This window comes from Cervus elaphus, chromosome 1 (genome assembly GCF_910594005.1).
Source record: "Cervus elaphus chromosome 1, mCerEla1.1, whole genome shotgun sequence".
Classification (NCBI taxonomy): domain Eukaryota; kingdom Metazoa; phylum Chordata; class Mammalia; order Artiodactyla; family Cervidae; genus Cervus; species Cervus elaphus.
Genome location: NC_057815.1, coordinates 93,711,918 through 93,721,542, shown reverse-complemented (window position 1 = coordinate 93,721,542; position 9,625 = coordinate 93,711,918). Strand labels below are relative to the sequence as shown.

The 9,625-nt window shown below is 42.3% G+C and overlaps 1 pseudogene; it reads left to right on the top strand.

The window, feature by feature from the left end:
• The first annotated feature begins 202 nt into the window (after positions 1-202).
• LOC122700498 lies at positions 203-959 on the top strand (annotated as a pseudogene).
• Positions 960-9,625: the final 8,666 nt, after the last annotated feature.

The following is a 9,625-nucleotide window of genomic DNA, read 5'->3' as shown; positions in this document are numbered from 1 at the left end:
ACACATTTTAATCAACTATACTGAAATATAAACTGAAAATTTAAAACTAGGCAGGAAGGGGGCGAGGCCGGGCGCGGGAGCCGGCGGCGGCCCTGGGAGCTCCGGATCGGCGCCGGGACAAAGGCGCGGCCGCCGGCGCCGCGAGCAGCCCGAGCCGGGGCGCACAGCCGGGGCGCAACCCGCGCCCCCCGCCGCGACTGACATGATCTTTCCACAAAGCAGGCATTGGGCTCGTCGCACCTCCCCCAGCAACTCAAATTCACCACTTCGGACTCCTGCGATCGCATCAAAGATGAGCTTGAACTGCTGCAGGCTCAGTACCACAGTCTGAAACTCCAATGTGACAAGCTGGCCAACGAGACGTCAGAAACGCAGCGTCGTTACGGGATGCTCTAGGAGATGTCCTATGGCTTGAACGTCGAGATGCGCAAGCAGGCTGAAATGTAGCAAGGGGCTACATGGGATGCGTGCCCAGGTCCTGGCCTACCTGTCCCAAGAGCACCAGCTGCAGGCCTTGGGAGCCATCAGAGGGCTAAGCAGGGCACTGCTCCCGAGCTGAACTCCGTCATCCGACAGCAGCTCCAAGCCCACCAGCTGCCTCAGCGGCAGGCTCTGGCCCTGCCCCGACCCCCCTGCCTGTGGGGCTGCAGCCCCCTTCTCTGCCGGCGGTCAGCGCGGGCACCGCCTCCTCTCTCTGTCGGATCTGGGCTCCCAGGCCCACCTCTCCAAGGAAGACAAAAACGGGCATGACGGTGACACCCACCAGGAGGACGACGGCGAGAAGTCGGACTAGTGGGCGGCTGGGATAGGGAGGGTGGGGGGTGGGACCAAGGGGAGACAGACCCTGAGAGCGAGGAAGGTTCAGCACGCGAGACACAGGAATAGCTTGGGACTGGCCAGACTCCGGCAGTATTTACGGTAGCTGCCTGCCGGGGCTGCCGCCCTGCTTCTGGGCCCTACCCTCGCTTGGCTCCTACCCCCAGTTCCTGGCCTCCCTCCTCCTCTCCTGTAGCCTGAATGGGTCAGTACCCACGCATACCACAGATAAGGCAAGCTGAGGCCTGGAGATGCAGGCGGGAGGCCAGGTCCTCAGGGAGCAAAACCTCAAGAGGTCCAACACCCCCTGCATCTCCCTGATTCACACACATGTAACTGACAGTCTACCCGCCAGGGGGGCCCCCACCTTGGGGGACGCCCAGCCTCCCATCCCGGCACTGCATGCGAACACAGTGCTACCTGCCCCTCCCCGCCCTGGGCACCCTGCGTCTCCCCCTCCCACCCACTCACCCTCCATGAGCTCCTGACGCCTGCACCCACAAAAGAAAGGGGCCGCCGACAGCGATCTTAGCCCCAGGGGAACAGAGTGGGGCCAGCAACTCAGAATCCCCTCTCTCCCCTTCCCGAATAAAGATGAGGGTACTCAAGTTGTCTTGGTTTTTATTTCTCCTCCCCCTTTTCCAGTATACTAGCTTGTCTTTTAAGAAAAGGGATATTAAAAAAAGGAAAAAGAGAAAAATGAAAAAAGAAAAAAAAAAGTAACACCCACACCTGTGTCTGTATATAGCCTTTTAGACTGTCAGCTTTTGTTGTGTTCAGGCGTTTGATCTCTAAAGAAGTGAAAATGCTGGATCAAGGGTGGGCTTAGCTGTGCCTTTCAAATGAAGATGTGAGAAGGTTAAAAAAAAAATGTAAAACTAGAGGTTCTAATTTAGTAGTTTGTCATTGGATTGACATGAATCTGAAAGTGTTAGTTGCTTAGCTGTGTCCTACTGTGACTTTGTAGACTGTAGCCCACCAGGCTGCTCTGTCCAAGGAATTTTCCAGGCAAGAATACTGGAGTGGGTTGCCATTTCCCTCTCTATTGGATTGACATATTTGTCTCTTAAACAATTACCCATGTGTATCTGAAGCCAATGATATTTGCATATATTTGGGGCTATTGGGTTATTTGCCTACTGTACTTTAGTCCAGATTCACATCATAAATCAATTAATGAGGTGACCTGAGTTCTTAAATTTGTTTTTTTAAATTATGGTCAAGTATGGTCAAGTATGGTCAATTATAATAAATTTATAATTTCCACAGGACTGGAAAAGGTCAGTTTTCATTCCAATCCCCAAGAAGGACAATGCCAAAGAATGTTCAAACTACCTCCCAATTGCGCTCATCTTATATGCTAGCAAAGTAATCCTCAAAGTTCTCCAAGCCAGGCTTCAACAATACGTGAACTGTGAAATTCCAGATGTTCAAGCTGGATTTAGAAAAGGCAGAGGAGCCAGAGATCTAATTGCCAACATCTGCTGGATCATTGAAAAAGCAAGAGAGTTCCAGAAAAACATCTACTTCTGCTTTATTTTATTTTTTTTAATTTTTATTTATTTATTTATTTTTGTCATACATTGATATGAATCAGCCATAGATTTACACGTAAAGACTTTGACTGTGTGGATCACAAAAAACTGTGGAAAATTCTTCAAGAGATGGGAATACCAAACCACCTTACTTGCCTCTGAAAAATCTGTATGCAGGTCAAGAAACAGTTAGAATCAGACATGGAACAAAGGACTGGCTCCAAATTGGGAAAGGAGGACATCAAGGCTATGTATTGTCACCCTGCTTATTTAACTTATATGCAGAGCACATCATGAGAAACCCTGGGCTGGATGAAGCATACGCTGGAATCAAGATTGCTAGGAGAAATATTAACAACCTCAGACATGCAGATGACACCACCCTTATGGCAGAAAGTGAAGAAGAACTGAAGAGCATCTTGATGAAAGTAAAAGAGTAGAGTGAAAATGCTGGCTTAAAACTCAACATTAATTAGCTGGGATCTGGTGGAGAGGGAGGTGGGAGGGGGGATCGGGATGGGGAATACATGTAAATCCATGGCTGATTCATGTCAATGTATGACAAAAACCACTACAATATTGTAAAGTAATTAGCCTCCAATTAATAAAAATAAATGGAAAAAAAAGAAAAGAAACCAACATTAATTAGCCTGCAATTAAAACAAATAAATTAATTAAAAAAATAAAAAATTAATGAAACAAACAAAAAAATGATGTTCACAGTTGTGCCACTTACAAGAGTTAAAACAGCAGAAAAAACCTACATGTCTAATAAACAGAACTGCTTAAAGGAAAAAAAAAAAACACCTCAACATTCAAAAAACTAACATCATGGGATCCAATGCCATCACTTCATGGCAAATAGATGGTGGAACACGAAAAACAGGGAGAGACTTAATTTTCTGGAGCTCCAAAATCACTGCAGATGGTGACTGCAGCCCTGAAATGAAAAGACGCTTGTTCTTTGGAAGAAAATTATGACCAAGCTAGACAGAATATTAAAATGCAGAGACATTACCTTGCCAACAAAGGTCCGTCTAGCCAAAGTTATAGTTTTTCCAGTAGTCATGTATGGATGTGAGAGTTGGACTATAAAGAAAGCAGAGTGTCAACAATTGATGCTTTTGAACTGTGCTGTTGGAGAAGACTCTTGAGAGTCCTTTGGACTGCAAGGAGATCAAACCAGTCCATCCTAAAGGAAATCAACCCTGAATATTCATTGGAAGGACTGATGCTGAAGCTAAAACTCCAATACTTTGACCCCCTGATGCAAAGAACTGACTCACTGGAAAAGACCCTGATGCTGGAAAAGATTGAAGGCGGGAGGAGAAGGGGGACGACAGAGCATGAGACGGTTGGATGACATTATCAACTCAATGGACATGAGTTTGAGCAAGCTCTGGGAGTTGGGAATGGACAGGAATTTGGTGACAGACAGGGAAGCCTGGTGTGGTGCATTTCATGAGGTCACAAAGAGTCGGACAGGACTGTGGGACTGAACTGAACTGAACTGAACTGTTACATAATAAAATGTACAATTTTCACCATCTTAAGGTGGTATTAATTTAATTCACATTGTTGTGTAAATGTTACTAATGTCTATCTTGAGAACTAGTCCAACTTCACAAACTGAAAGTCCATAATTATTAAAGAAAATTTCCCATTTTCACCTACAGAGACCCAGGCAACCTCCATTCTACTTTCTGTCTATGAATCTGTTTTATTTGCCTCAGTCAGTTGGAATCATACAAAGTCTGCTTTTGTGTGTGTGCGTGTGACTGCCTTTTTCAATTAGTGTCATATAAAACCCTTTTTCCATTAAATGTTCTTGACACCCTTGTTGAAATTTATTAAATACATATTTAGAGATTTATTTCTAGGCTGTCTATTATATTTTATTAATCTGTTATTCATCTTTATTCCAATATGGGTGCTTGGATTACTATAGCTTTGTAGTTTGTTTTAGAATGTGGAAGTATGAGCTCTCTAATTTCTTTTTCAATATTGTTTTGGTAATTTGTAGTCCTTGAGATTCCATATGAATTTTAGCATGGATTTTTCCATTTTTGCTAAAAATATTTTTGGTGTTTTGATAGGGATTGCACTATATTTTAGATCACTTGAGGTAGTATTAATTTCTTAATACTGTTCAATAGTCCAGCTCATAAATGTCTTCCCATATATGTGTGTGTTCTATCATATCTCTGAGTCATGCTTATAGTTTTCAATTTACAAGACTATTGTCTCCTTGGTTAAGCTTATTCTTAACTATTTTATTCTTTTTGATGTTGTGGTGGAGTTATTTCCTTAATTTCTCCTTGAGTTGTTTATGATCATACAAACTTTCACATTATTTCATAAAAATACTTTCAATAAGCTGCAAATAGGAGTGTACCTGAACATGATACTGTTCAAATACGAGAGATCCACAGATAATACACTCACATTTAGGAGTTTACAGCTTCCCATTAAAATCTGGAGCAGGACGAGCAGGCACGCATTTTTAAATTTAGTACTACTGTATAATTTTCTATGAAAATCTTAGATTTTTCCAAGTACAACTCTTGTGAGGCACTTTTATTTTTGTTTTGCTTTTGTTTTAAGCCTTGGTGGTGATATTTATTGGGATTGAATTGAATACATAGATAATGTTGAGGAGTAAATTGTTATCTTTTCAATTATTTTCCTATCCAATGTGGTTCTAGATTAATGTTAATTCTAGGCATTTACATTTTTGTTGCTTTTGAGGAAGCAATCTCTTTTTGTCATATTTTCTTTTTTTTTAAGTTTAGTTTTCTTTTTTCTTTTTTTTTTTTTTTTTTGACGTGGATCATTTTTAAAGTCTTCATTGAATTTGTTACAACATTTTTACAGTATTGCATCTGTTGTATGTTCTGATTTTTCGGCCGTGAGGCATGTGGGAACCTAGGTCCCCAACCAGGGATTGAACTTGCATCCCATGCATTTGAAGTCGAAGCTGCAACTACTAGGCTTCCCTGGTGGCTCAGAGGTTAAAGCATCTGCCTGCAATTCAGGAGACCGGGGTTCGATCCCTGAGTCAGGAAGATCCCCTGGAGAAGAAAATGACAACACACTCCAGTATTCTTGCCTGGAGAATCCCACGGAGGGAGGAGCCTGGTAGGCTATGGTCCATAGGGTCACAAAGAATTGGACACGACTGAGCACTTCCACTTTCACGTTCCCCACCTGGGAAGACCTTACACTAAATAGGGTCTATTTTACTTTTTGCATGTGTATGGATTGGCTGGGAGCTTCCCAGGTGACTCAGTAGTAAAGAATATGCCTGCCAATGCAGGAGATATAAGAGGAATGGGTTTGATTCCTGGGTTGGGAAGATCCCCTGGAGAAGGGAATGGCAACTCACTCCAGCATTGTTGCCTGGAATATCCCACGGGCAGATGAACATGGTGGGTTGCAGTCCAGGTGGTCATGAAGAGTCAAATATGACTGAACACACACACACACGGACTGGATATGGATTTTTTGTTTATCATGTGGCTGAGGTACTCCTGAACTCTTTTAATAATTTAACAGTTTTTTTTAATTGGAGGATAATTTTTTTACAATGTAGTGTTGGTTTCTGCCATACATCAGCATGAATCAGCCCAGGCATATGTACGCACCCTCTCTCGTGAACCTCCTTCCCACCACCCGCCCCATCCCACCCCTCTAGGCTGTCACAGAGCACAAGGTCGAGCTCCCTGTATTAATTTTCCATTAGCAATCTATTTTATATATGGTAATGTGTATGCTTCAATGTTACTCTCTCAATTCGTCCCACCCTCTTCATCCTCCACCGTATCTACCTCTATTGCAGTCTTGCAAATAGGTTCGACAGTACCATTTTTCTAGGTTCCATATATATGTACTATTATACCATATTTATTTTTCTCTTTCTGACTTACTTCATGTTGTATAACAGGCTCTAGGTTAATCCAGCTGAAGTGAGATAATTTTATTTGTGAATTTTTATTTAGTTTTGCTTTCTGTAACAGTGCTTCTAATGGCAGCTTCTTCCTACCCTTTCAATCACAGCTTAAACATCACCTTTTCAGGTCAGTTCAGTTCAGTTATTCAGTCATGTCTGACTCTTTGTGACCCCATGGACTGCAGCACACCAGGCTTCCCTGACCATCACCACTACCTAGAGCTTACTCAAACTCATGTCCATTGAGTTGGTAAGGCCATCCAACCATCTCATCCTCTTTTGTCCCCTTCTCCTCCCACCTTCAATCTTTCCCAGAATCAGGGTCTTTTGAAGTGAGTCAGTTCTTCCCATAAGGTGGCCAAAGTATTGGAGCTTCAGCCTCAGCATCAGTCCTTCCAATGAATATTCAGGACTAATTTCCTTTAGGGTTGACTGTTTTGATCTCCTTGCAGTCCAATAGACTCTCAAGAGTCTTTGCCAACACCACAGTTCAGAAGCATCAATTCTTTGGTGCTCAGCTTTCTTTATAGTCCAACTCTTACATCCATACATGACTACTGGAAAAACCATAGCTTTGACTAGATGGACCAGTTTGCTGGCAAAGTTATTTCTGTTTTTTAATGTGCTGTCTAGGTTGGTCATGGCTTTTCTTCTAAGGAGCAAACATCTTTTAATTTCATGGCTGCAGTCACCATCTTCAGTGATTTTGGAGCCCCCCAAAATACAGCCTTGTCTAACTAAATGAAACCATGAGCCTTGCTGTGTAGGGCTACCCAAGATGGACAGGTCATGGTGGAGAGTTCTGACAAAATGTGGTCTACTGGAGAAGGGAATGGCAAACCACTTCAGTATTCTTGCCTTGAGAACCCCATGAACAGTATGGAGTGTTAGGTTCACAAGTCAAGGTAAATTGGGTGTGGCCAAGTAGGAGATGAGGGCTTCCCTGATGGCTCAGAGGTTAAAGTGTCTGCCTGTGTCTGCCTGCAATGCGGGAGACCTAGGTTCGATCCCTGGGTGGGGAAGATCCGCTGGAGAAGGAAATGGCAACCCACTCCAGTATTCTTGCCTGGAGAATCCCATGGACAGAGGAGCCTGGTGGGCTACAGTCCACAGGGTGGCAAAGAGTCAGACACCACTGAGTGACTTCACTTTCACTTTCACTTATGTAGGAAATGACAAGAGTGAACATTGACATCTTAGGAATCAGTGAACTAAAGTGGATGGGAATGGGCACATTTAATTAAGATGACCATTATATCTGCTACTTTGGGCAAAAATTCCTTAGAAAAAATGGAGTAGCCCTTATAGTCAGCAAAAGAGTCTGAAATGCAGTATTTTGGTGCAATCTCAAAAAAAAAACAGAATGATCTCAGTTCATTTCCAAGGCAAACCATTCAACATTACAGTAATCCAAATCTATGCCCCAACCACTAATGCTGAAGAAGTTGAGGTCAAATGGATCTATGAAGACCTACAAGAACTTCTGGAATTAACACATACACACACACAAATATTTCTTTTTCATTATAGGGGATTGGAATGTAAAAGTAGGAAGTCAAGAGATACCTGGAGTAACAGGAAACTTTGGTCTTTGAGTACAAAATGAAGCAGGGCAAAGGCCAACAAAGTTTTGCCAAGAGAACAAACTGGTCATAGCAAACAACCTCTTCCAACAACACAAGAGACAACTCTAATATGGACATCACCAGATGGTCAATACCAAAATCAGATTGATTATATTCTTTGCAGCCAAAGATGGAAATGTTCTATACAGTCAGCAAAAAGAGCAGGAGCTGACTGTGGCTCAGATCATGAGCTCCTTATAGCAAAGTTCATACTTACACTGAACAAAGCAGAGAAAACCCCTAGACCATTCAGGTTTGACCTAATCAAATCACTTATGATTATACAGTGGAAGTGGCAAATATATTCAAGGGATTAAATCTGACAGTGTGTCTGAAGAACTATCAACAGAGGTTTGCAACACCACCCAGGAGGTAGTGACTGACACTACCCCCAAGAAAAAGAAATGCAACAATGCAAATTGGTTGTCTGAGGAGGCCTTACAAATAGCTGAGAGAAGAGACATGGAAGTAAAAGGAGAAAGGGAAAGACATATCCAGCTGAATGCTGCTGCTGCTGCTGCTAAGTCGCTTCAGTCGTTTCTGACTCTGTGCTACCCCATAGACGGCAGCCCACCAGGCTCACCATCTCTGGGATTCTCCAGGCAAGAACGCTGAGGTGGGTTGCCATTTCCTTCTCCAGTGCGTGAAAGTGAAAAGTGAAAGTGAATTTTTCACCGGTGCCCACTCTCACCACTACTGTTCAACATAGTGTTGGAAGTTTTGGCCACAGCAATCAGAGCAGAAAAAGAAGAAAAAGGAATCCAGATAGGAAAAAAAGAAGTGAAACTCTCACTGTTTGCAGATGACATGATCCTCTATATAGAAAACCCTAAAGACTCTACCAGAAAATTACTAGAACTAATCAATGAATATAGTAAAGTTGCAGGATATAAAATTAACACACAGAAATCCCTTGCATTCCTATATACTAACAATGAAAAAACAGAAAGAGAAATTAAGGAAACAATACCATTCACCATTGCAACAAAAAGAATAAAATACTTAGGAGTATATCTACCTAAAGAAACAAAAGACCTATACATAGAAAACTATAAAACACTGATGAAAGAAATCAAAGAGGACACAAACAGATGGAGAAACATACCGTGTTCATGGATTGGAAGAATCAATATTGTCAAAATGGCTATTTTACCCAAAGCAATCTATAGATTCAATGCAATCCCTATCAAGCTACCAACGGTATTTTTCACAGAACTAGACCAAAGAATTTCACAATTTGTATGGAAATACAAAAAACCTCGAATAGCCAAAGTAATCTTGAAAAAGAAGAATGGAACTGGAGGAATCAACCTGCCTGACTTCAGACTCTACTACAAAGCCACAGTCATCAAGACAGTGTGGTACTGGCACAAAGACAGAAATATAGACCAATGGAACAGAATAGAAAGCCCAGAGATAAATCCACGAACCTATGGACACCTTATCTTTGACAAAGGAGGCAAGGATATACAATGGAAAAAAGACAACCTCTTTAACAAGTGGTGCTGGGAAAACTGGTCAACCACTTGCAAAAGAATGAAACTAGAACACTTTCTAACACCATACACAAAAATAAACTCAAAATGGATTAAAGATCTAAATGTAAGACCAGAAACTATAAAACTCCTAGAGGAGAACATAGGCAAAACACTCTCCGACATAAATCATAGCAAGATCCTCTATGACCCACCTCCCAGAAT